General features: G+C 33.3%; 1 protein-coding gene and 1 long non-coding RNA gene across 2 annotated transcripts in view; both read left to right on the forward strand.

Moving 5' to 3' along the window:
• PNPase (polyribonucleotide nucleotidyltransferase 1) overlaps positions 1-27,071 on the forward strand; it is a 189,998-nt gene that overhangs the window by 40,166 nt on the left and 122,761 nt on the right. The window lies entirely within an intron of this gene.
• LOC149416936 (uncharacterized) lies at positions 22,615-27,008 on the forward strand. Its single transcript, XR_016303392.1, has 3 exons — positions 22,615-22,726; positions 23,255-23,434; positions 23,582-27,008. It is a non-coding gene; the product is annotated as an uncharacterized LOC149416936 (long non-coding RNA).

Raw genomic sequence — 27,071 nt, forward strand, 5'->3', positions numbered from 1 at the left:
AAAAAAAATCGTAAAGTAAGCTCCGAAAATTAATATAAACACGTTTTGTTCTGTTATTTCTGTTCTGTTATTTAATATGTTATAGGCATGAACAAATTCATAGTGTATCTTTAAATGCAACTAAAACATTTTTCTAGAGATTTTTGCTCTATTTCAAATGAGTCGTGTTTTATTAAATAGTTTCACCGTATTCGCTTAGTATTATCAATTTTTAATATTAGCGCGCTCCCTCTAATATTCGTATTTACATATCTTTCTTTCAAACCGTCTTTGAACGCTTACTACGGGGCCTTAATGAGAAAAGCAATAGATAACAAAGCCCAAACATGCGAGCAGTTACGTTACCACATGTCTCTCTGTAAATTAAAGATTAATTTCTTTAAATCAAAGAAATATATACATGCATCTATGTTTTATGTGTGAGTTTGTATGCACCTTTATTCGAGGACCTTCACAGGCCTTTAGACCCAGAATCCGAGGACTCACACGAATCCGAGGACGTCCTCGGATTCAAAATGCGAAAAACTGAATATGTACCTATAATCTATGCGTTCTGATTGGTCAACTGTCGAAATTTTGGGCCGATCGGAGAGAGTCCTCATTTTCGTGGCGAAAAATATCGTGTTTAATTTGGCTAGTGTTTCATTAGTACGGATGTGTGACCACCAGGGCGGCGCCGCTAATGCTGGAAATCACACACAGACCCTAAACCGAGGACTCTCTCAAAGTCCTCGGTTTCGTGTTAAAAGGTGCCGATTGCCGGAATGTGAACACCAGGAGGCGCTGCAAGCTCGAGTGTCAAGAAATCTCACCTACGCCCTAAACCGAGGACCCGTCGTTCGAAATTCCTACGTGCATGTCTATATAATAAGTATTGCACTATTAAGATTGTGCCGACAAGGAATTCAGTTTTTGACTGTTGAAACAAAATTCAATATTGCGTTTAGTTCGTATTGTGAACTATGTTCTGTAATACTGTTTAATTCGATGTACGGTATTGTACTATTTAATAAGTAATTAGGACACCTGATCAAGTATTTGATTAATCCGCGTCATATATTCTTCTTTCACTTCATTCTTCGTTAATCCGCTCTATTTCGGTACTTTCCGTATTATGAACGCCGATTACTAGCCGATCTGCTGTTGCACCGGGCGGCGTATTTCCTTTTACGTGTTCAATAGGAGGCATCATTGCCTTGAAACCCGCACGGGTTTGTAACGCCATTCTCCTTCCAAACCCGTGTTCAATATGAGGCACGCGTCCTCCTACTGAACACGGGTTTGTAACGCCATTTCTCTTTACAAATCCGTGTTCAGTACGAGGCATGCGTCGTCCAATCGTTTATAATTACCATGCGCATTAATTGAGCACTACGGATCCGTGTTGGTTTCGAAAGATTTTTATTTTTTAACGCCCTAGTGGACTTTTACATGGAATTTTAGTAATTGTAAGAAAACAAGACAAATGGATATAATTAAATTTAGTGCAAATCAGTTAAATATCAATACGATGATTCAATATATAATACTACTCTTAGCCTGAAATGATAAATAAAAGAAACTATTTATTTATTAATATAAACGCCATAATAGGCTTTAAAATTAAAGTGATACATTGTATTATAAGTATGCAGTGGTACACAGAAGGGAAAAATTATTTTAAGTATTAAGGACAAAATAAGAATGTGAGTACTTAGAAATATTATCGCTGAAATGATACAGTTGTTATTAGAAGAACACTGAGATAATGTTGAAAGAAAATAAAAAACTGTGTACTTGTGTTATTTTGATTGATTAATATAAGACATAATATAAAACAAAGTATGTATGTATGGAAAATCTAGTATTTAGATACAGGATACAATTATTTAATGTGGGTTACATAAAAAAAGAAAAAATATTAAGTACTCATAAGGTAAAGAATGTTATAATAATATAGAACATTTTATGTAATTCCTTGGGCCTCGACAGTATTTTGTGAGAGGTTTAAAATATTGCCGTTTTGTAATAAAATCCCAATAATAGAATATTTCTAAATATATCCGAAAACTAATAACCGTTTTGGAAAGGTTATGAAATGTCCTTTCAAATTTTATAATTCAAAATAAATATTTAATTTTAAAAATATAAGTATTTTGCATGCCAGCATAAGGAAGTTTTAAAAATGACTCATCTTACGATTTTTGTAACTAAAATTACTGATAATGAAAAAAAGCGCATTCATATTGTGATAGACTAATGTATTATAAACGATATTGTCATCTCAGTTTTTGTCGTGCCATATAAAAAATAATCAATATAAAATGCTCAAAGTACATAATTATTTTTTCAAATAGCGTTTGGAAACTTAGGATTCGTTTATGTTGGACTTCTTAATTATTTTGCGGTAAATTTTTAGATTTTTTTATAAAGAGTGATTTTTTTTCTTTTTAACACCGTTAAGATCATATCCTAACCATGAACCATGAAAGTAAGGGAGATACAACGATTTCTGAGAGACATGAGACATGAGATTAAAAATGTGTAAAAAAGGTGACTTGTTTTTAAGTAGAATAGATCAAAATTATTAACATCAAGTATATCTATTCATACATTCGCATGTTTATAATTGAGTATTGAGATTATTATGAACTTTAAAATTATATTTGTTTGAAATTTTTAATCAGGTATTGTTAAATCAAGGCTATCAGTTGTAATAATAATTTTGGATTAAAAATCATAATTTTGGAAAATCATAATTTTGAATAAATTATAACATAAAAAAGTAAGTGTGTGCTCACAATTTCTGCGTTATAAACCAATAAAACAGAATATATAATAATTTTATTTACTCGTCAGGTATATAACATTATAATAGAGATTTAAAAAAATAAAATATGACGAGTTGTACCTATTAAAAACCAAGGATAGAAATAAAACTACATTCAAAGATGTATATGTTATGTGAGGTAATCTACATAACTAGGTACCTACAAATAAAAACATAATAATATTTTTTTTTGAAATCAATATTTTTTGGCAGGAGGTTCATTATCATCAATATTTAATGCAATTTTGTGAATACGTTTTCTCTTGATCAATTAAGACTTGGCTGGTCGTCCTGATTGAATCCTTCCTGTAGCCGCATGATAGACCCTTTCTTTGCGGGGAGCGATCGATATAGGTTAATGTACATTAATTTTTCGAGATCTTTGCCGGCTATTTTTTTTCCACAATATATGTATATTTTTTTTATTTTTTTATAGTAATACCGCACAAGAGTCCCAACTGCTCCCGTCTGGAGCCAGTGAGACTATGGTATCCCCAATTGGAGTATGTTGTGAGGCTGAGGGTATTGGGGAGGGGAGGGAGATGGGGAAGAGGAAGGTGGGTAAGTACCTGGCTATTCAGATCTGGTCACCAAACACGGCTAAAGCCATTTCAAGCAACGTTTCAATTCTGAATGGTGGTCTTACACCAGGGCGATACTGAGAGTATCTTCCACTCTGGAACGTGCCGCAAATATACTATATATTATTTAAATTAATTAATTGTGAAATAACACAAATTAATCAAATAAAATTTATTTGCGCACGCCGAGTTCGAACCCGCGACCTTCGGATCTGTAGTCAAAAGCGTATACCACTAGACCACGCCGGCATAAATGATAGTATACTCAAATTAAGCTTTGACAAATCACATCCAAACTTGGTGAGAATTTTTGTATGTTGAGCATTTGAATTCCTTTCCAAGATATTAGTAATTCTTTGCCACTGGGCTTGAATATTTCAGGCTAACAGCAGTATTATACAGGGTGTCCGGAAACTCGTAGTACAAGCGGGAAACTGGTGAATCTACATCACATTTGGAGTCGATTTTGTAGTATATATTTTTTTTATTTGAGCTTTCGTTATCGAGTAAATCGAGTTTGAAGTTGATTTTTTTTTTTTTTTTAATCAAATTCTTATAAATTATTACTGAAGATCAAAGTACCCAACTAATTAAAACTATTTGAAAGTAAAACAAATGAAGAAACTCGGATTTGAAGCATTATTTTGAAATCACCCTTCATTTAACCCGGTGTAATCATAAAATATTTCTGCTCTGCAGGGTTAAAACATCTGTTATTCAACCCTAAACACCAGAAAAAACTTTAACCCTAAAATAGCCGAAAAATATTTTTTTTTGTTTTTTTTTTTTTTTTGAAAATGCTCAAATCAAAAAACTTTATGTTTTTTTGGGTTCCCCATGTGGTGTAGATTATCCAGTTTCCCGCTTGTACTACGAGTTTCCGGACACCGTGTATATCAAATCATCGTATTAATATTTTAATAATTTACACAAAATTTATTGCATTCATTTGTCTTGTTTTCTTACAATTACAAAAGCCCACTAGGGCGTTAACAAATAATAAATACCTAATAAAAAAGGTTCCTAGATTATGCGTTTTATTGCCCATCCTTTACATAATAATTTACAGATACAAAAAATGTCTCGAAACAAACATGGATCCGCAGTGCTCAATTAATGCGCATGGTAATTATAAACGATTGGACAACGCATGCCTCGTATTGAACACGGATTTGGAAAAAGAAATGGCGTTACAAACCCGTATTCAGTAGGAGGACGCATGCCTCGTATTGAACACGGGTTTGGAAGGAGAATGGCGTTACAAACCCGTGCGGGTTTCGAGGCAGTACTGCCTCCTATTGAACACGGAAAAGGAAATACGCCACGCGCGGGTGGAGGGGTGCATTGCCTGTCGGGTGTCAGCCGTAATGATCTCTTACCAAATTCATATATTTAGATAGGCAATTCAATTTTATTTTGAACCTTTTTTTAAGTTTTGTGCAAATTTATATTTTAAATAAAATATTTAGCAATACGATGAGGCGTATACTTTTGTTGCCTGTTCACCGAACGAGCGAACGTTAGGACGAGCCGCGACGCTTCCAAGATACGTGTAAGAAATTCGTTCCACACTATTTCGGGGACCCAAGACCTCCAAAAACTATAGACCACTAAATCGAGGACCTTCCGAGATCCGTGTATTTTACGTATGTGTAATCCTGAATACGTGGACAGGCCTCGGATATGGGAAGTCCTCAGTTACCGGCTGTGTATTCCGGTTTTTTGAGGACCGTTTTCTAGGTGCTTACCGGGTGTATGATGAAACCGAATAGACAGCAACGATCACGATTAACTTGACTATACGTATAAGTGTAGAATACATGTCTACTTTATATAATATAACAGGACCTCGAATTCGGGTAGCCAGTTGAAGTCCTCGAAATCGGGATTGGACAAACAAGGGTGTGTGTGGGTGTGTGTGTGTGTGCGTGAGTGTGTGTGCGTGTGTCTGTGTGTGCGTGTGTCTGTGTGTGCGTGTGTCTGTGTGTGCGTGTATCTGTGTGTGTATGTGTGTGTGTGTGTGTGTGTGTGTGTGTGTGTGTGTGTATATGTTTGTAAATTTAAAAAAAAAAAGAAAAAATAGAAACTTCTCTAAAAAAAAAAAAACCAATCACATTGATCTCTATAGATACATTTAACAAGTTTAAAAAAAACTATATTTTAAACACCACTGTTTTATCCTTACACTATAATACCCACGCTCAGGCTTCGCCTTTGTGGGATTTTTTTGTTACTCTTTCATTCTATATTACTATGTATGTACCTGAATTGTATATGTATCAAAAATTTTGTTAATAAAAAAAAAAAAAAAAAAAACAAATACTATAAACATTAGGTACTCGCCTGGAATATCCATACCAATTGAAAATATCTCCAGAGTAAAAATAAATGCCGCCGACGGGAATTGAACCCGCACCTTCTGATGTCCGATCAGGTGCTGTGGACCACTCAGCTACGTCGGCTTATTCCCAACCGCCAAATAATTCAATTCAATCGACAATTATTGCTTATTATATTTTTTTCACCTGTAAATAACCAAATTTATTTTTGTAGGAAAGGCTGTGTTAGTACTGAATTTCTCACTAGATTGCGTCGAAATATATTATATCTACATTTGTTGGTGAAATATTTTTACTTGTCAAATATTATTACTATTTTTTTGTGCTATGCATAAAAACCTTTTCATTTAAACACTAGTTTATCATTAAAAGAAAAAAAACGCGAACAGTTGTTTTAGATGCACAAATTCGAGCAACGGTCATGGAGATATCGATACATTGGCTTGTTTGCTTTGCTGCAATTTCTGGTTCCATGTTCCCTTTTCAAATGCACGTCTTTGTAATATTTGACAAAAGTATCTTAATGATATTAAAATCGTTTCAATAAGATTTAAAACTTGTATTTTTGGCCAACTATTGTTACGATACGGATGTTTGTGCAGTGGTTGGCTACTCGTAGCCTCTGGGATACCTACGGCTGAGATCCTGTATAAACTGAAAAATAATTTCGCAAGTATTTGAAACCGAATACCTACTTAAATTTTATAAATTCTCTGCCCTATTTTATCAAACCTTGTTGTGGTAAATGAAGATAGTAATTAATGCTTTATGGATATAATGACATAATTAAATAAACATATATTAAAAAAATAGAAATCAAACATAAAAAGCTTTAAAATGGCTCACCTTCGTATAAATAGTTCCTGAGAACGAAAAAACAAATATTTTATTAGACAAATGTATTATAAACATTAGTGCCACCTAACTTTTTTGTCGTTTCATATAAAAAAAAAATTAATAAACAATTCAAAAAGTTTCAATTTCGGTCGGAACCTTTGGTTTCGTTAAGGTGTATATTATTTAATTCTTCTATGGTTAACATATAGATTTAATTATAAATCGTGGTGTTTTCGAAAAAAAATCACAGAATTAGGCATTCTAGAAGTGTAAATTTCATGGCGATTTTTGGTTTTAAAGTTAAGATTATTAGACAGGAATAATAACAATTGATCATCAAACTCAACACATGGGGTAGGCCAATTTTAAGTAATTCCATAGGATTAAATATGAATTATGCTTCATATCTGTATGTAAAATATATTCTTTAGAATTACCTACTTTAAATTTTTTTTTTTTTCTAATGGTTTTTGGGAGTGTTTTTTTTTTTTAATTCTGCTTGGTATCCCTATAAATAGATCCGATTGTCAGTGGCAGTTTGAATTTGTGTCCGGAAGGCATAACAGCTGTCACGTGTAGTACATTTTTCTTCATATCAATCGAATTCTTCTGCACTCTGTACGCAAAAAAATTATAAACAGCACTTGGTTTCAACGTAATTTTTACAAGATAAAACAATTTATGTGATGGTATAAGAAAATTTTTGAAAGCCTGAAAGTAAATTTTTTTCTCAATAAAAGTTGGGTTTAATAATAACCCAAACTAAACCCTAAAAAAATATTTTGCGCGTGTTAACTTAAACCTCCGGCCTAAATAGTTGTCTCCATTCGATATTTATGTTTAAATCAAGTGATTTGTTAAAGTAATGTCACCAGCTGCGTAATGTCACCGTGGTTATTCAATCTATACATCGATAATTGTATGCATGAATTAAAAGAGGTGGGATTGGGCGCAAATTTGAGTAATTTGAAAGTATGTTGCCTGTTGTATGCTGATGATGCGGTGCTGATTGCTAATAGTATGGATGATCTGCAGTCTCTCGTGTCTAGGATGAACGAAGTATGCATGAAGAATCTTAATTAATTTAGTTTATTCTTATATTTGTAAATAATCTCTTGGTTTTCCCAAATAAATAAAATAAAATAAAATAAAGAATGAGTTAATGATGAATGTAAGTAAGTCTAAAGTAATGGTGTTTGAAAGAGAGATAGTACCAAAACAGTGTGCAATATAGCTGTGAATGAGGAATACTTGGAGAAGGTGGATGAGTTTGTGTATTTAGGAAGTATGTTTACGAGAGATGGGAAGGCTGACAGAGATAATGAAAGAAGAGTAAATGCAGGTAACTCCATTAATGGAGGACTGAACGCAGTTGGCGCTAGCAAAAAATTGTCCAAAAAAGCGAAGTTAGCAGTCCACTATGGAGTGCTTGTACCTACCCTGATGTATGGAAGTGAGGCATGGAACTGGCAAAGAAAGGATGAAAGTAGATTGATTGCTGTTGTAATGAGATCCCTGAGGCGTATGTGTGGTAAAACCATGTATGATCGTGTGAGGAATGTGGAGATCCGCAAAGAGTGCAAGGCTGATGTAAGCGTAATGAGTAAGATCAAGAAAGGGACGCCTAGATGGTTTGGGCATGTAGAGCGAATGAGCGAAGATAGGAGTGTAAGGAGAATATACGATGCAAATGTGAATGGTAGCAGAAGTCGGGGACGCCCGAGGAAGACATGGCTCGATCAAGAGAGTCAGATACTTGAGTCGGGCCATGTCAAGAGCCAGAACAATAGAAGAGTATGTATGAGACGATGTATGAATGTGAATGAGGCAAGGAGTGTGTACCAAGACCGAGTTGTTTGGCGGTCCGTCCTCTCTGCCTACGCCTGCGGAGAAACGGCGTGATGGTTAATTAATTACCATTTATAAGGTCTGTTTGAGTTAAGGTACGTTTGAGGTTTTCCCACAGAAGAAGTTTAAAAAAAAATTATTCCAGTTTCTTGGAAAACCTTTTGAGATGAGGGAAAAATGAGGGTTTCAGTATAATTTATTTAATTATCCTTGAGGATTTTTAATGTTCCCTTTGCGGCTTGATCGGGGTTAATAATTGATCGGGCCCAATTTGATGGACTGAATTGTAAACATTTGTTATTGGTTTAAAGGGCTGCGCTGTAAGGTAAACTGCCAACAAGTGACAGGGCTTCTTTATCAAAGAGGTTAGATTTAATTTAATTAGTGTTTCGCTATCTATACCGCATTCATCATGTTTTATATTGTTGTTAACGTCCCGTATAGATGGATATGGTTCGGTTATCCTATTCGAAATGATTCTTTAAAATTTGATATATTATTTTACATTTGGTATAGAAAACATTATAATTATAAGTTACATATTAGGCCAAATAATGTATACGTGGATATTGGATATATGCACAATGATATGTAATAATTTGACATATTATGCCAAATACTGTATACGTGGACATTGGATATATGCACAATGATGTGTAATAATATGACATATTAGGCCAAATAATGTGTACGTAAATATTGAATATTTGCACAATGATACGTAATAATATGACATATTAGGCCAAATATTGTATACGTGGATATTGGATACGTGCACAATGATATGTAATAATTTGACATATTAGGCCAAATAATGTATACGTTGTTATTGGATATACGCACAATGATTTGTAATATTATGACAAGTTTAATATGCGTCGAGGTTAAGCTGTAATTCAGGCGTGAATACATTATGGCCCAGTCAGCATTAGTTTCAACTAGGCAGTGCCTGTTCTAAGAAACTAATCATGACATTAATTTTTGTTATTTGGTACGTAGTATCAAATTATAATAAATCAAAATTAATACATGTATTTATATATTTGTATAGGTACTAAAAGCTAATAGAAGAAAAAATATGGGAAAAAAATTGTTTTTTCAGAGATAAGAATTAAAAGCGAATAAACAACAAGGCGCTCGTAACAAATTATCAGATGAAATTTTTTTACTAATATTTCTGAATCTGCCCTGCATAAATCTAATCTAACTATTTTGCTATTTTTGTACCGAAGGATGACAATTCACACAGTTTTGACAGACCACAATTTTGGTCAGAGATACGAGCAAAGATATTAGAGTTCTTCTAATATCTTTGGATACGAGAATACTTTTTGATATGTCGCTGTGTTACTCGTTGGAATAGAAAGATCATTTCTGCCCTTACTTCTGGTCTGATGTTTGTGTTCGACGGTTTTCATGTTTTTATTTTTATGAAATATATTATTATCTTTTTTTATAAAACATTGTCGAACATCAAGTACATACCTTGAAGATATTCGTCGTTCGAATATCTGAGAGGTTTCTTCATAATAACACGTAACATAGATTTCTTTGCCTTCAATAACGGGTTTAGTATTGTTTTTTTTTCTATACCCCCACTCAATATAACCGTAGGTTATGATTGAGTTACATAGCCCATAATACACATTTTGTATTGTGTTCTTTTTAAATTTCCCACCATAAAAAGAGTGTGCGCGCTTTAGTTAGCTACATTTTCAAAAATGTATTTCCATTTGAGGTTATTGCCAACTATTACGCTCTTCTAACACTCGAGCATTGATGTTAGTCAATGCACTCGAGGTATCGAAAGTTTCAAAAAAGTTTTTCTAACTATTTTGGAGCACCCCTTATCCCTCAAATTCTCAAAGCTATCTATAATTTATTATATGAATTCATTAAAATATTTATAATAATTGAAATAAAAATAATTATGTTCACCTAGCATCAGTACTCAAGTACTGATGCTAGGTGAAAAGTAAACCGTTTTAAATTAGTGTTGTTATTTAATCGAATCATTTTGATCGTTAATTGAATCATTCTCTTCTAAATCTCGAAATTATTCAAATGATTTGAATATGGCCATCACTATTTCCCACCTAACACAAAATGATCATCCCTTTTTCGAGTGTCTGTCTACATGTTATCAGGACCGGTCCTATGCGGGCGCAATTGAAGCAGTCCACTCTGGGCGCTAATTTGTCAAGGCGGCAAGGCGCTGATAAGTATAAAATACTGTTTTTTTTAAATCTTCTCAAATTATTCGTTTTCCTGTTAAAACGGCATTGCAGGCCTTTAACGAATGAATTGGCAGAGTTCCCAACAATATCAGTTAAATGCGAGCAAGTGTTCATACGAATTTTGATATTGATATACTAACATTGTCGCATTCCGTCATGTTATGTATTAGGAAAATAACACGTGTTCTCGGTATATTCTGAATGATTAGTCTTTTTTCAGGAAATTGGAATACTATGACTTTTTTACCATGACCAGTTTCTCCGTGCACCCAACAGTCCTAACCCTAACACGTCGCCTTTGAGATTATTTATTTTTCGCCTTTGATTTTTACAAAAACGGCGCTACACAACAATACAAATCATTCGAATATTATTGGTTACATTGATAACCTAGCTCTACTGTCGTCTACTGGTTTTGAAAAGATGCGTCAAGATTTTAGTCGCGCCGGGCACCGTCTGGCTCTGGTCCGGCCCTGCTTGTTATATTATATTATTTATTCCATTGTTAATTTACAAATGTATCTAATTATGATAATACTTTCAGGTAACTAGCTACCCGCCACGTTCGCCGAATTTTCATAACGAGTCCGGGTTGCTTACTTGTCGAATTTACATAAAGAATGGGCATTCATCTATTTCCTTTTCCTGGTAACGTTAAAATTTCCCCGGATTCCAGTATTTTTGTAACTCGCGTGTTTCGGTATTTTCCCCGAGGTGTTTTGTTTGAAGGGAGATACAACAGCACTACTTCATTAGGAAAGCTACGAAGCAAAACTTTAACGTAAACAAACAGTTATTTGCATTTCGTGTAATCCGTTGTGAAATGATGTTTTAAGTCCGTTCTGAATTTTTTGTTGCTTTTTAAAATAGATTCCTGTAGTACTGATTTTATACCTCACGTTGACACCAGAAAGACAAGAGGGCGTCATATCGAACTGTGATTATTGTTACAGTTCTGTCAAGAACCCTTGAGAGCCTGTCCCAATGACCTGTTTTGAGGTTTCTTAAGCCTAATACAAAATCAGTAAGATAATAGACGTGTGGAAGGAAGTGGTATTTTTGGTCGAGATTTTAAATGTGAATTTTAAATCGAAATTTCTATCTGAAAATGTTATACATTTTCCGATTACGATACTCAATTAATATATAATTTAATTTATCTAATCTGTTTTCAGGTCAATATTTTATTAAACCAATCGTTCAAGTCCCCTCGTCTGATTCAACAGTTCGGAAAAAAAGATGCCTCAATTGGGAATCTCTCATCTGTAGCGAGTAGCGACTAAGGAGGATCCTTTATAGATTTGTATTTGGGAGTGAGCATTTTGCTATTCGTGCTTCGTGGAACTGTTTAAAGGATTATGGATGATTGATCCTGGCAAAACCAATGTAGGTTAAATATCCGTATGATTGTTACACTCGGCTTTGTTCAATGAAAGGATTACAGGCATATACTACACACCTTTGTTATCCGAATTCATACAAATATGGAATGTATAAACATTTTTTTATAAATGAAAACTCGAAATTTTTTATTGTTCAATTTATTAGGGAACTTATATTCAGTATTATACATATATCATGATTCAGATATATTAGATAGACTAACATACCTTATTTATGAATGTATAAGTTTTTCATGCAATTAATAAATCTGTTTTAAAAAATAAATCAAAATGTTTCTGACATCATCCGATGCTGATCACGATTCCATTGCGGAATGGTGTGATAAGATTGACAACTATTTGAGTTTTGAACATTTCAAATCGGTTGCGTTTTCATGAGGTATACTCGTATAACATACAAAAATCAATTGACTGTGGAAACGTGCTTTAAATATATGTAATTGTAAACATATTGGGATTTAAGTTAGACGGTGAATACTGTTAAAAAATTACTTTATTTTACTCAAATAAATTTGTAGCATTTTTTAAGTTTGCAGTTTGAAATAAAACGGGGTTTTCGCCTTATTAGGGTAAAGTCTGAATTAATGCTGTGTAGCGTTATATCATCTCTGCATAATCGTGAATGTACACGATCGATAGTACAATGGAGTAATCTGACATTTTTTCAGTGTTTTGTATAACTTATATTGAGTTTGGTTTTTTGTATGGCATAATAATGTTAGTTCTGGATAATCCCGCAAATTGAAAGTATGTCACGACCATTGGTTATTACGACACTGAAAGAGTAAATAGTTTCACCTTATTCGCTTTACTGAGACATGGCGTGTTGAAATTTTATTCATTTAATGCTTCTATCGATGCACTGGTATTCATTTAATAAACAGGCATGTTCTATCTATTGTTGTGTATATTGCTTAATACGATTTTTTTGTCATTCTGATTCTTCTGATTTGAGTTTAAAAAAATAAAATAGTTTTATGCTGATATGTTGTCTACTAAAAACCAATATCATCCGATTTTATGTCCGGGTTAAATCTTCCCCATAGGAAAAACTAAACCCTTCCACACACTTTTCCACAAATGATCATCTAGTCAATCAACATTATGCAAGTGAATTATATAAGCGAAATAAATACAAAACAATACTAGAACAACACGTCAACTCACCAAAGATAAAATGGGAAAATAATTCACCGACTTCAGATATTTTCATATCAGAGGGTTTGGCTCGGTAGAACTCCTAACAGGGCCTATAAATCCTACTGATCCCTCATCTTAAATATTTAAAAATCTTTCGTTATCCTACATGTATTTAAAATGACTGATTTTTGCATTTTTATATATAAATTTTTTGATAGATCTAATACGCCTAAATTTTTAATGAGAGAGCTAGCTAGCCAGTAGCCGAAATAACAAGTGGTATTATTAATATTTTCCATGGAAATTTTACTGGTTAATGTATCCACATAAATATTACGTCCAAAATTATTTGAATATTTTTGTACTTTCCGGAATAAAATAAATCAATTTTTAACTCGTCAAGAAAACAATCAATCATGTTTTACGTCCTCTCAGAATTGAACCCTCGCCCCGTGATCAGCACATTGCGTTTAACCTCCTTGACATTTAAGCCATCTGGCGAAGGGTCGTAATCCAATTTTCTCTCCACTGTAACGTAGATATAAAAAAAGGCTTTGTAAATATCGTTTTCGACACTATGTTGATGTGTTTTCAGCCTTTTTTTCATTTTCTTCTGGTTCTCTTTTCTCTAAATTGTCTCCATCTCTTCTCTTTCCTTTCTTCCACCACTTTGGCCCTGATGTACTCAGATACTATAAATATGTAGAGTCCGCTCTACGACTGAAACCATTGAAGATATATAATGTCGTTTGGGCCTTCTATCCTGTTTTGTATATGAAAAGACAAGTTGGCAGACTTTATCAAAAGATGAGGTTTATTTATTTAAAGATAAAATGTCTTGTTCATCACACTGCTGGAGATGGAAACGTAAATGGCTCCGACTTGTATCTGATTTATTTGTACCCTTTTTGCTTCAGTGTGTAAGAACCCTTCCGTTAAATTCGGTCGGTTCCTTCCCCGCTGAGTGACTTGATGAAAAAGTAGCGTGTTCATTAAAATAAAAGATTATTTCGTAATTGAATAATGGCGGGGTTTAAGCTAGTTAGTTAACTACGATGTACAAAGTTTTTCAAACGGAAGAAATTATAAAGCGTTGTTTAATTTGCATCTTATATCTCAATTAATAAGTAATTCCATACAATTAAAAAGGGATGTTCGCCTTCTAACTTAAATAGCAGTATTTTTTTTTTACAAATTATCCTTAAAATTTTAAAAATAAAATTAACCTTACAATGTACTTAAACCAAAACAATTCTTTTTTATTGTTCTTCTACCCTTTTCATCTTTTTTTCTTTCACTTGTAACTTTAAATATCTACTTTCTTCCTAACCTGTAACCATAAAAAATATTATTAATGGCACTAAACTGGTTTATTTTATATTCAACATCTTAAATGCAAAATTTATTCACATGTACAAGGACGGGTTGTTTCATAGAATTTGAACAATTCTTCAAATTTCAAACTTAACCTCAAGTTCTGTGAAAATTCTTTTCAAGTTTTGTTAGTCAAGTCAAGTAATTGGCCTATAATGATATATTAACAATACTTGAATAGGACTTACAGAACGTTGAAATTTGATGAATTATTCAAATTCTATGAAACAGCCCATCCTAACTGTACGTTTCCTAAATATGCTCAAATAATAAATAAAAATATCGATTTTATAGTTAAAATAATTTTGCGTTTAGCCCGCCAAAACGATCGAAATCTTGCGGGGTACGCGTGACGTCATATTTACCTCGGTTTTGTCGGTTTACAGTAACGTAAATCCTACTCGGGTCGGTATGAAATCAACAAATCTCAATTTAAATATTTAGTAAGATTTCCAAAAGAAATGAATCCTTTTGAAATAATTTGTATACCGCAGTGATGACCGTGTGCGAGTCTACGCAACGCAACTTGGCACAAAATTGTGAGCAATCGTAATACGCGCAGCCGGCCTACTCGTGTAAGTTCTGTCAGAACCTGCTGACCAATCACAGGACGTTTGAGTCTCTGACGGTTTTAATCGTTTTTAAATGACGATGTATTAATTCTGATATCAATATATGATAAAACTTATGTATTCAGAATTATAAACAAAATATGTTTTTAAGCCATAATATTTTTCATTTCCTTATTGTGGGTCATTCAAACACAATCTAAGTATTAAAAGATCTAAAAGTTCGTAGTGCTTTTATTTTTTTAAAATCATTTATTCTCCTAAAATGTATTCGACTGACTCCCAATTTTCCGGCAGCTTTTCGATTCCACGCCTGAAGAAATCCGGTGGTTTGGAGACGTACAAGTCGTTGCAAGCCAAGTTTTGTAGATGAGATTCCTCAGAGATTGTTGAACAGATCAGGAGAATAAGGTAATAAGGTATAAGAATAACGTTCTAATCGAGTTATCCGCTGTGTTGGCGTTCTCCCCGTAAATTTTATTTTTATTTTTATTTTATTTTATTTAAACGCCCATTGGGCTTTTACATACATTGTTATTAGTGTTATTACATTAACTATGTGACATTTAAAAGTTTACGTACATATATAAATAAAATAGTTATTATATCTGTAGTACATAAATGTTTTACAAATAATACAGAATACCATTATGGAGAACAGTTTTTTTTTTTTTTTACTTAGAAAAATAAATGGATTGAAATTAATCAGCATTTATAGGGACTTAAAATCATATTCGAATTGTTATTTAAATTACAATATTAATTTGTAAAGTTAAAACATATATATTAAAGTTAAAAAGTCATAAAAGAAAAGAGTGAAAAAACAGAAGCTAAAAAATGGGTTTTTCACTATGGAGTGGAGAAGTCATACATTTCAGCAAAGTGTTTATGTAGATTTCGTTTAAGCACTGCTACGGAATCTCTAAATATATCAACAACATTACCAAATTTATTACCAAAATTTTGTATTCGATTTAACGATATGTGCGCTTGATAATTAGATTTGAAATTGTCACAGAAAAAGGTGGAATTTTGTCTCGTATTTTTGGAAGGTACAAATAATTTTACTGTGGCAAGAATTTCAGGGCTGTCGATTCTATAATTAATAATTTTATTTAGTAGAACAAGGTCGGAGATAATTCGCCTATCTGATAGCGTAATCAGATTTAGTTGATGCATGAGTTGGATATAATTTATATTTTGGATTGGAATATTCAGTTTAAAGTTAATAAATCTTAAAAATTTGTGTTGTACCCTTTCAATATTGTTGGAATGTACTTTATAAAACGGGGACCAAATAGGCGAATTATACTCTACTTGACTTCTTACTAAAGATGTGTACAGTGTGTTCAAACATTCTAGTGACTTGAAGTCACATGCGGTTCTACATATAAAACCAAGCATTTTTAGGGTTTTATTTGTGATTTCATTTATATGCGGATTGAATGTTAACTGTTCATCAAATATAACACCCAAGTCCCTGATTTGAGTGACAGCTGTCAATTTTACATTATTAAGCGAATATTCATAAATTGTATGATTTCGTATTTTACAAAAACGAATGACCTGACATTTTTTAATATTAAGAAACAGAGAGTTGATGATGCACCAACGATATAGTTTATTTAAATTAAGTTGCAAAGTATAACAATCGTCTAAACTGCGTATTGTTTTATATATTTTCAAATCATCTGCGAAAAGAAGAACTTCTACATCTTTAAATATGCTAACAATATCATTAATAAATAACAAAAAAAGAATTGGTCCCAGGTGAGACCCCTGAGGGACCCCACTTGTGGCTTCGAAAATGTAAGATTCCACAGATTTTATTTTGACACATAGCTCTCTTTTACTAAGATAACTATCAATCCAACTTAACAGATTACCCTTGATACCCAACATACTTAATTTTTGTACAAGGATATGTCGCCTAACTTTGTCAAAAGCTTTGGAAAAATCAGTATATATTGAATCCACTTGATGCTTCAAGGCAAGAGAATCAGTTATGTAATTTTCGTATATGATCAAGTTACTTAGGGTGGATTTACCTGTGATAAAGCCATGCTGGTTGGGTACAATAATATTATTAATTTGTTTACATATTACATCTAGGACTAACGATTCAAATAGTTTGGGAATAGCGGACAATATACATATTGTAAATGTAACAAATGATACGAGTGTCCTCAAGTAACGTCATATATCAATAATTTCTGACGGCCTCTGTAGTCAACCCATAATGCTTATAAATATATGTATAATATATTATGCTGAACACTTAAGGCGATGCACTACGTCGTGTAATATTTTAAATTGAGCCGCTATCAATAACAACCCTTACGTAGATGGCGATAAGGTTTAAATTCCCGCTTAACATGGCATGATTTATGCAAGAAAAAAACATGGCCAAAAAGTGCCTTTTATTTTATTTTGTGGATGTTCAGGCATAAATATTTATTTTTTTAAATTTCATAAATAATTTAATTTGCCACATTATACAATAAAATCATAACCGAAAATGGGTTTGTAAGTAGGATATTTTGAGCTTTGAAGCAGTTTTTCTAGACCTTTACATTATTTTTTTTTTGGGCTTATAAAAAGACTTATCTAAAAAATACTCGATTATTTCAAAGGCCAAGATGTATTCTACTCGCAGTATTTAATTAAAGCATCTGAAACCTTTCTAGGCGACCAAATTTTCAAACCAAAAACACATGATTTTGCATTACTACATAAGGCATCGCATTAATGCTTATACTTATAAATATTACCTATACCATGGGATAATTAATAAAACTAAGTGCCTTCCATACAAATTTGAATGTAAGCAAATGTTTTATTGAGCCCAATAGCCAACGCTCCATATCATTTACGCTCGCTAAAGATCTCCATCCCTTTTGAATTTCGTAAACACAGTTTTGTATTGGAAATTTATGCATGGATTAGGCATATATTTGGATCACAAAATACGCCTACAAAGCACTTATTGTGTTATTCTATGATTTTGCCGCAAATATACATAGGTCCCATTCAGAAATGGATTGAAAATGCTTTATCAATTTCAACAGTGGTAAGGATAATCGCCCGTATCCGGGCACATAACATACATTCGTTTATATCTTATGTGCTTCAACCCATTGCATACAAATAATGATGTAGGTTATAACGGGCTGTATTATTGCAATTTCAACAGAAGTTAGGATAAATATGTTAAAGAGGTAAAATTATGACTGAATGACGCAGATATTGAAACGCTTTTTCTATAAATTTATCGATCCTTTCTACAACTCACTTGCTGTAACTTTCTAAACATAATTTTTTACATAATGTTTACTCTTTACTTTTTATAATAACTATAAAAAATAAAAATAAAAGTGGGTGTGTCAAGCCTACGCAAGACAGAAGTGAAACTTCTAGTTTCAGCTGATGCTTGGCGTGGCGCAGTTCGCTGGTGTCTGAGAGAGAGGAAAGAAGAGAAGAGAGAGAACGTTCGTGAGCGGCTCCCCCACCTCAACAAGGTTTCACTTCAAAAATGCCACAGCCGAGAATCGAACCTCGCTTAACTGATTGAAAGCCAACCACGCTGAGCACCAACTGTAAGCAAAGCCGCATAAATTGATTATATTATGTAGGTTCTGAAAATATGAGAGCTTGTTATGTTTTATAATGTTACCTACATCACACCCAAAATATAATATATTTTTAAAAATAATGTACAATGTACAGAAATAGAATCCCACACAAGATCGCGTAGTGCGCTCTAGCGAACGGATATTTTATCAGAGGGAGATAGTTTTAATTTTTTTTTCTGTAAATTATTACATATTATCAAAATAAATAAATTAATTAAATAAATGTAATACAATTATCATAATATACGGATTAGATAATAATTTTAATCCAACACAATAACGCAAAGCGCGCTCTAGCGGAGTAATGTTTTATCACAGTGAGATAAGTGTTTTTATTATTTTGCAATATTATTTTCTTTTAAAAAATGTTCTGACCTACTAAAAAATAAGATATTGAATGAAAAAGGCGTTAAAAACAAAAAAATAATGTGCGATGGCCGAGAATCGAACTCGGATCAACTGCTTGGAAGGCAACTATGCTGACCATTACACCACCAACGCCAGTTGTCGGGATGAGCTAAGAAGCATTTATATGTTACTTCAAAACTTTGACTAGATCAAATGAACTTTAATCGGTGGTGGGGGTACCCGCATTTTCGTTTCGGTCATGAGTCGGTTTTACTCCGGTCCTCGAAATTGCATGACGCGCGTAAAGAAGTTTCACTTCAATAAACTTTTTCTACTTACATATATTATATTTTAGGTACTTGGAAATATAGTAATGCTTTTTATATTACCCACACTCAGGCAGTGCCTTAGTGGGTTTTCATTTCTTGTTTATACTATTTGTTATAAAATATATTGTTATAATATACTATTTGTTAATATGTATTGTATATGTATAAAGAAATAAAAATAAATAAAGTAAAAAAAAGCCTTCTTACCCGGGCACATAACACACGTCAGTTTATATCTTCTGTGCTTCAACCCATTGCATACAAATAATGATGTAGGTTATAACGGGCTGTATTACTACAAATTCTGTATATTATTCTCTTGTTCATTGTTGTGGTTCAATTTTAGATCATTCAAGCGACAGAAAGTTAACGGTGATTAATGAATTGTTGAATTAATTGACGGAGCCCCCTGTACATAGTTTCCCAAATGGAGAGTTATGATCTGTCTTTTCCAGCATCCTTGTGACGTTTTACTCACGCGGTTTCATTCATCGGTTATTGTCGGTCCATTTAGTGAAACTGGTCAACTGTTTATCGCTATTCGATAGTAGGCGTCTGTTGCCTGTTCAATGATAATATGAAATATGTATTTGATGAATCTCTTGTATTGGCGATTAGATTTTCTGCAGATAATACAGAAATGTAACATTACAAAATACGTTTTTTTTTAAATAATTAACTAAACAAGTCCGTTTTTACGTCGTGTGAAAATGATATGATTTATTGAGCTAAGTAATTATTATGTATCATAAAATCAAACACTGTTTTTAAAAATAATTTTATCCATACTGATTAGTTTAGTTTGTCTACAGTATTTTTATGATGTTGCAGACTAAATCTGTTATTTGATTTATTTCTGCGATCGTAAGTGCTACGTTTCGCGGTTACATCCATATTATGAAAAAAAAAAACATTTACAGACTTCAATAAATATCGCTTTTCTGGTAAGATTTGATATTTTCACGGCCAAAAGAATTATCGAGATTAATTTTTGATTTATATTCTTCCTACTTCTTTAGACAATGTTTCGGAAATCGTTACAGTAATATATATGGGGGAGAGGAAGGTGTGGGAGAGGAGTAAGTTAATTAATAAGTTTATAAGTTATACCCATGTACATTCTGTATACTTGTACAGTTAATATTTTTTGAATTCGCATTTAGTTTACTAACTAACCATCAAGCCGTTTCCCGCAGGGGTAGGCAGAGAGGACGGGTGGCCAAACAACTCTGTATTTGCACACACTCCTTGTCTCATTCACATTCATACGTCGGTGGAAGATACTCTCAGTATCGCTCTGGTGTAAGACCACCATTAAGAATTGAAACGTTGCTAGAAATGGCTTCAGCCGTTTTTGGCGACCAGATCTGAATAGCCAGGTACTCCCCCACCTTACTCCCCCCCACCTTTCTCTTCCTCATCTCCTTCTTCTTCCTAATACCTTCAGCCTCACAACATACCCCATTTGAGGATGTTATAATCTCATTGGCTTCAGACGGTTTGGACTCTTGTGCGATATTCACATAAAAATATATACTCTTCTGTTATTCTGACTCTTGATATGGCATGATATTTGAATTATGTTTTAAACACACTGTAGGTACCTACTTGGTTACATTCATACTATTTTGCAATGATCATTAGCTATGACTTTAAAATAACTTCCATTGTTGATGGATACAAAACGTTTTTCTTACTTTATATTGTATTGGTCATGTGATTTTTTTCGTAAATTTATCATTATTTATGTATCGATAAGGAGTGTATCCTGATGATGGAAATCAACTCATTAAACATATTATCAGATAAACTTACAGAGGAAAAGGAAGGGCGAAAAAAACCCCGTTACCCATTTTAAATTAGACAGGGCATAGATTAAAGACTATCACAAGAAGCACTTTGTCGGCATGTTTCGTGATCCAAGTATAGGGTTTTCCAATAAGAGGTGTTTGAATAGCCCGCTATTTCGGTAGATGTTACTTTTGAAGCTGTCATTTTTTGACATTTGACAAGTAGAAACTACGTCATTAATAAAAATGGAACGATACACTCTTCACTTGAGTGAATCAAATGCAAATCATCTTGAGTGATGAGGCCCATTTCCACCTCAGTGGCTTCGTCAACAAGCAAAATTGCCGCATCTGGGGCTCGGAAAACCCAAGAGTTATTGTTGAAAAGCCTTTCTATCCTCAACGTGTGACTGTTTGGTGCGGTTTATGGTCCAGCGGAGTCATTGGACCTTACTTTTTCGAAAATGAGGCTGGAGTAACAGTTACGATGAATGGATTGCGCTATCGAGAGATGATTAATGATTTTTTATGGCCGGAACAAAACGGCGCTACGTGCCACACAAGCAACGAAACCATCGATCTTTTACGATTGAATATCAAAATAACACCTCTTTTTGGAAAACACTGTAGTTGTCCAATTTTAGCCTGAATTTCCATACAAAATTGTGTTTTCGTAATTCACATACCGAATATAACACAACCGCTGGGCGTTTGGGCTAAATTAAACATTTATTTCCATTCAAATTTGTATGGAATGCACTTCTAGTTTTATAATATTTACTCTATGAGATGGGGATTTATGGATTAGTAGTACCGGTCCAATAGTTTCGGTATCGAGGAGTTAACTGCACTTGCATCGGCGCATTGCACTGATAACGAATGCAATAATGTTCTCTTCCCAGGGCTTATGACCGCAGTGCGGGCTCGTGACTTTTGGGTGTTCTAGAGTGCTAATATAGAAAAAAACCAAATTGAAATTTCCTGAAAATCTTCGTACACAAATCAAATTTTCCAAAAAAAAACATTTTTAGCTACAACAACATCAGTAATGCATTTTTTTGTAATATTATCGCTCTAGTACACCAAATATTCACGAGCCACCACTGCTTATGAGTCTAAGGGCGAGTTGTTTCGGAAAAGCTGAACAATTATTCAGATTCCCGAGTTCTATTCAAATGTAAAAAAATCTTCACGTCGATTTTATTCAAATACAAATTGGGTTGTTTCAACTCCGAAAAAGCTTCCGTTATATTTGAATAATCCGTTCCAGTGTTCCCCGCCGAATCGGGCAATTATTGCAGAGAATAATTTTTTTGCGAGACAGGAATTATTTTTACGCTGGCAACACCTCGTATTTTTATCAATCTACAATCTGTCAAAACTTTTTCCCGCCGCGCCGTCACTTCGTTGGATTGCTTGTTTTGTGTGATTTTTTGTTGTTCATTTAGGCATCTCAATTTTTGACAACTTATAATGGATCCCAACTTACTGTAAGTATTGTAAATTATACCTTATTGCCATAATAAATATGAACCTTATTAATAAATAATACACGTTTGGAACCGTATAGATACGTAAGTGAGCATTTTATTTTCGTAAAACCATTATGTAAAGCTTGATAATATTTTGTGGAATTTCGTCTTCTAAACGAGATAAACGATCATTATGAAAACATTTGCGATACGTGTATATACTTATCGTTAGTAAAATTACTTGAACTTTGTGAGAATGAACTTTCTAAAAGCATTGCGTTTTATTTTTTGAATGTTCTGCCATGGAATGGTGGCAAATCTTTTTGTTTATTTTTATATATTATTTTGAATTCTGCCACACTTTAATAATGCTTTACCGAGGAATATTATAGTGCTTTCATGTGTAATAAAATATCTATAAGAAACTATAAAATATCTATATATATTTTGAACCTAATAAATATAATATTTGCCGTGCATATTTAATTTTATATCAGCAATTCCTTGTACGATCTTGTTACTTATAAATATGAAATGTGTTTTCAGGAAACGATGCCATGTTGGTGAGGAAGTATAGCCATATTCTCACCAATAAAAAGACCGACGCAGTCATCTTCAAACAATGAGAGGCGACATGGCTTACTCTTATATCCGATTTCAATGGCGATGGATTCTGTCAAACAGCTCCGAGCTCAGTTTGAAAATATGAAGCGTCGGGCAAGGCAGGTTGGAATATATTTCTTAATTGGTATTAATCTTAACGCCATAATGCTGTTAAATGAACTGTTATATTTAGTAATTGGTTGCCCTGATGCTTTGTTTAATTCATGCAGGTATATATGTTTATTAATTGACTTTTAATAATGCTTCAAGGACGGTAGCAGAGAAATTCATGAGAGGACTGGCGGTGGACACAAATTTTATGCGGAACATAGTGGCTACTTCGATTGACGGACTCCCTAGCGTGTTTGACGATGACATCAGCACTTTGGTGCTGCAGGAGCTATCTGGTGGTGGAAGAAGGTGGGAGTTTGGTTAGCGCCACAGCTGAGGTTTATTATGGTGTTGACGGCAGTTTACTAACTACTTGTAAGAACTTGTGTTTCAAACAATGTTTCCTAGTTTTATATCAGTTCTTCATTTAAGATAATCTGGTTAATGTATTCTAATGTTGTTAATGCATCCAAATCCAACCGTTTAGATAGCAGCGCCCCAGAAACCTCAATCCTAAAAGCAATTTCATCTCATTTAAATGTAAACGAATTTGTTGACTGACTTAATACAAGTTTTCAAACAAACTGTTAGTAGATTTGAGTACAAAATATTTGTATTTCACTATCGTTGCTTTACTTAAGATAATAATCTTATTAGTTAATGTATTCTCATGTTGTTGAAGCATCCAAATCCAACCCTTTTGACAGGAGTGCCCCCTATTATACATACCGATTTCCGGTTTAAAAAAAATTGGATTATTGAGACAAGAACGAGTAATATCGGAGTCATGCTAAAACTAAACTGAGATGAAAGCAGTTTATTCCCCTCTGTTCACTATCTACTGGGTGAATTCTTTAATATACTAATATTAATTTTAATAATTTTTCTCTTTTTTATGTACACAATTCGAAGTATTTTCTGGCTTCACAATTACCTACATTATATTACATGATAATACTAACAAATGTACATTGTGTACTTACGACGGGGTACTCCAGTAAGACCGCATTTTTCTTTTCTTTCCTTTTAAAACTGTAAATTAAAAAAAATGCATTTTATGCAATATTATGCATGGCATGTCCAGGTTTTTATATTATGCATATTTTTAATGCTGTGTGACCTTTACTTTATGGGCCGTATAATCTTTTGTGTTCTTTCTAATGTTTGTCAATTATTGTTAGAACAAGATGAATGAATGCATTCGCACACAATTAACTAGTCCATTATATTATGTTCTTAAATGTTTCTTTCCCATTGTATAAGTATGTATTTTTGCTGTAAATTATTCTTTCTTCCGAGAGAGTGTACCGGTATAATTTTACTTTTTTCAGGGCATTAATAAAAAATAAATAATCACAATCGCTAATCAATCGCTAATCAAGTCGCTACAGCGACCTTGATGTGATTTACTATGTAATACATTTCTAGAATGATCTATGTTATTACTAACTATATATGGAGATAATATACAGTACCATAGTTACCTGGTAGATAAGTATGGTACTGTAGACGGTATGGTACGGTACACTTAAGATTAATACTTAATTAACATTAACTAATTGTTAATACAGGATTTAGGACATAATTGGAAAATACCATAAACATTATTTTAAACCTTTATTTTCTTATTTTTAACTGAATTTATATAAACAAATTATTATAATCAATAAATATTAGTCTGAAACACCCATACATATTTAAAAATAAATAAACTCTGAGAAAAAATAAATGCCGCTGATGGAAATTGAACCCGCAACCTTCCGATTTATTCATTTTTTTTCTATTTGTCCATTTATCTTTTTTTTTTCAATTTCTACAGTGTAGGTACCTAGGTGCCTTACTTATTTTCTCTTTTATTTTAATTTGTTATATTATTTTGATATATTTTGTTCCTCACTTATGTAAAATACAAATAAAAGAATATACTACATCTTGGTACTCTATTTATTTTATGAAATTAGGTAGGAGTATGCAGTTACACTTAAGTTATTCACATTCAATAATGATCCAATGCATATTACATAATATATGTATATGTGAGATAGTTGTTCAAAACATTTCTAATAGTATGTATTCTCTATTATTAAACAAAGTAATTTACTAAGTTTATAAACATTAAAGTATAAAATAAATAGAAGATTTATCGTTACATTAATTATTTTGTACATGTTAACTATCTATCTCTGAATATATGTAAATGGTCGTTTGTTGAAAATCTCTGAAAGTTCTTCATTGATTGCTTTGAAATTTAGACACAATGTTGCATTCAAATATGCGTGTGTTTTTATATACATACCTACATTATTTAGATGACACCTGTGACAGGTAAAACAGACTGAGCCACAGCAACACGTGGCGGGGTACAGCTATTTTTGAATAAAGACATTATTGTTTTGAAATTCAAAAGACTTTTATTATCTTCGCTCATGTACCAAGAGATTGTACACATGTGTTCGAGTCTCCAGGCGGAAGATGTTACAGAAAGTGTCGCCCCATGGGTTGGTAAAGAATCAATATAAACCGAGTTCTGCACAGAGAAGTAAAGTAAGAAAACAGTTTATAAGGCGGTCTACTGTGGAACCTCTCTTGCATTGCAGGGTTTTACAGCACTCGGCTTATGTGGATTCCTTACCGACACGTGGGACGATAGGCCTAATGGTACAGAAGGAGGTAAGATAGGGCTTTTTGTGCTGGGTAGTATTTTACTATTTATTAGTCCATCAATCTGGCAAAATATGAGTTAATGAGGGTTTGACGAACGTGGTCATCTCCCCTGTTAAAGATTGGTGCTTGCACCAGTACATCGTTAACCTCGTCCAAGGGGTCTATGAATACAGGTGGTTGATCTTGTTACAATGATCCCTTGTACCTACCTGCATTTTAATTTATGAAGAAAGGACTGGAAGCCATCTTTTAACAACTCCAAAAGTTCTTTCAACAACATTTCTGGTCCTGATCTGACTTTCTTTATATAAATGTTGTTCTCGAGAAACGGAATTCCTTAAGGGTGTTAGTAAATATGGCTTTATTCCATAACCACCATCTCCAACAATCACTTCATCTCCAAACTCACCGCATTCCAACCTTACTTTGATGCTGCTACTATTAAAAAGATGGGTATCTCCAGGCCACCTGGCTACTATGTTGGTCGACAAAAGAAACAAACTTGTAGTTTTTCAATAGTTTTACCAGTTTTTTCGTCATTTTAAATCACGGAAACCAACGATATAAAAACGAATTTCGACAATGTTTTATGTAGAAAAGGTATCTAAACTTCTTCCCACAAAACCTTCAACTTCGTAAATTTTAATCGTTGGGTTTTCTTTGCGTTATTTGCCAAAATAGTGAGGGTCGTTATCACCAGTAATTGGCACATACGATATGTCAGACCGCAATTGTGACGTTCGCGCATGCGTCAATCTTTTTCAAAATGGCGGATCGCGTTAACCGGCCGATTTCGGCTGATCACATTTTCATGAATATTTCGTTGAATTTTCTCTTGACGGACGATGAAACAACCCAATTTATGGAAAATTGAGTGGATTGACGTTGTGATGACTTTCTCACACGTGATTTTTTCCGAAACAACTCGCCCTAAGTAAGCTTTTCAATAAATCGTGTCGATGAGGCGGGCGGGAGGCTTTTCCGA

This window comes from Hesperophylax consimilis, chromosome 16 (genome assembly GCF_061612785.1).
Source record: "Hesperophylax consimilis isolate HC1 chromosome 16, BYU_Hcon_1.0, whole genome shotgun sequence".
In the NCBI taxonomy this organism is placed as follows: domain Eukaryota; kingdom Metazoa; phylum Arthropoda; class Insecta; order Trichoptera; family Limnephilidae; genus Hesperophylax; species Hesperophylax consimilis.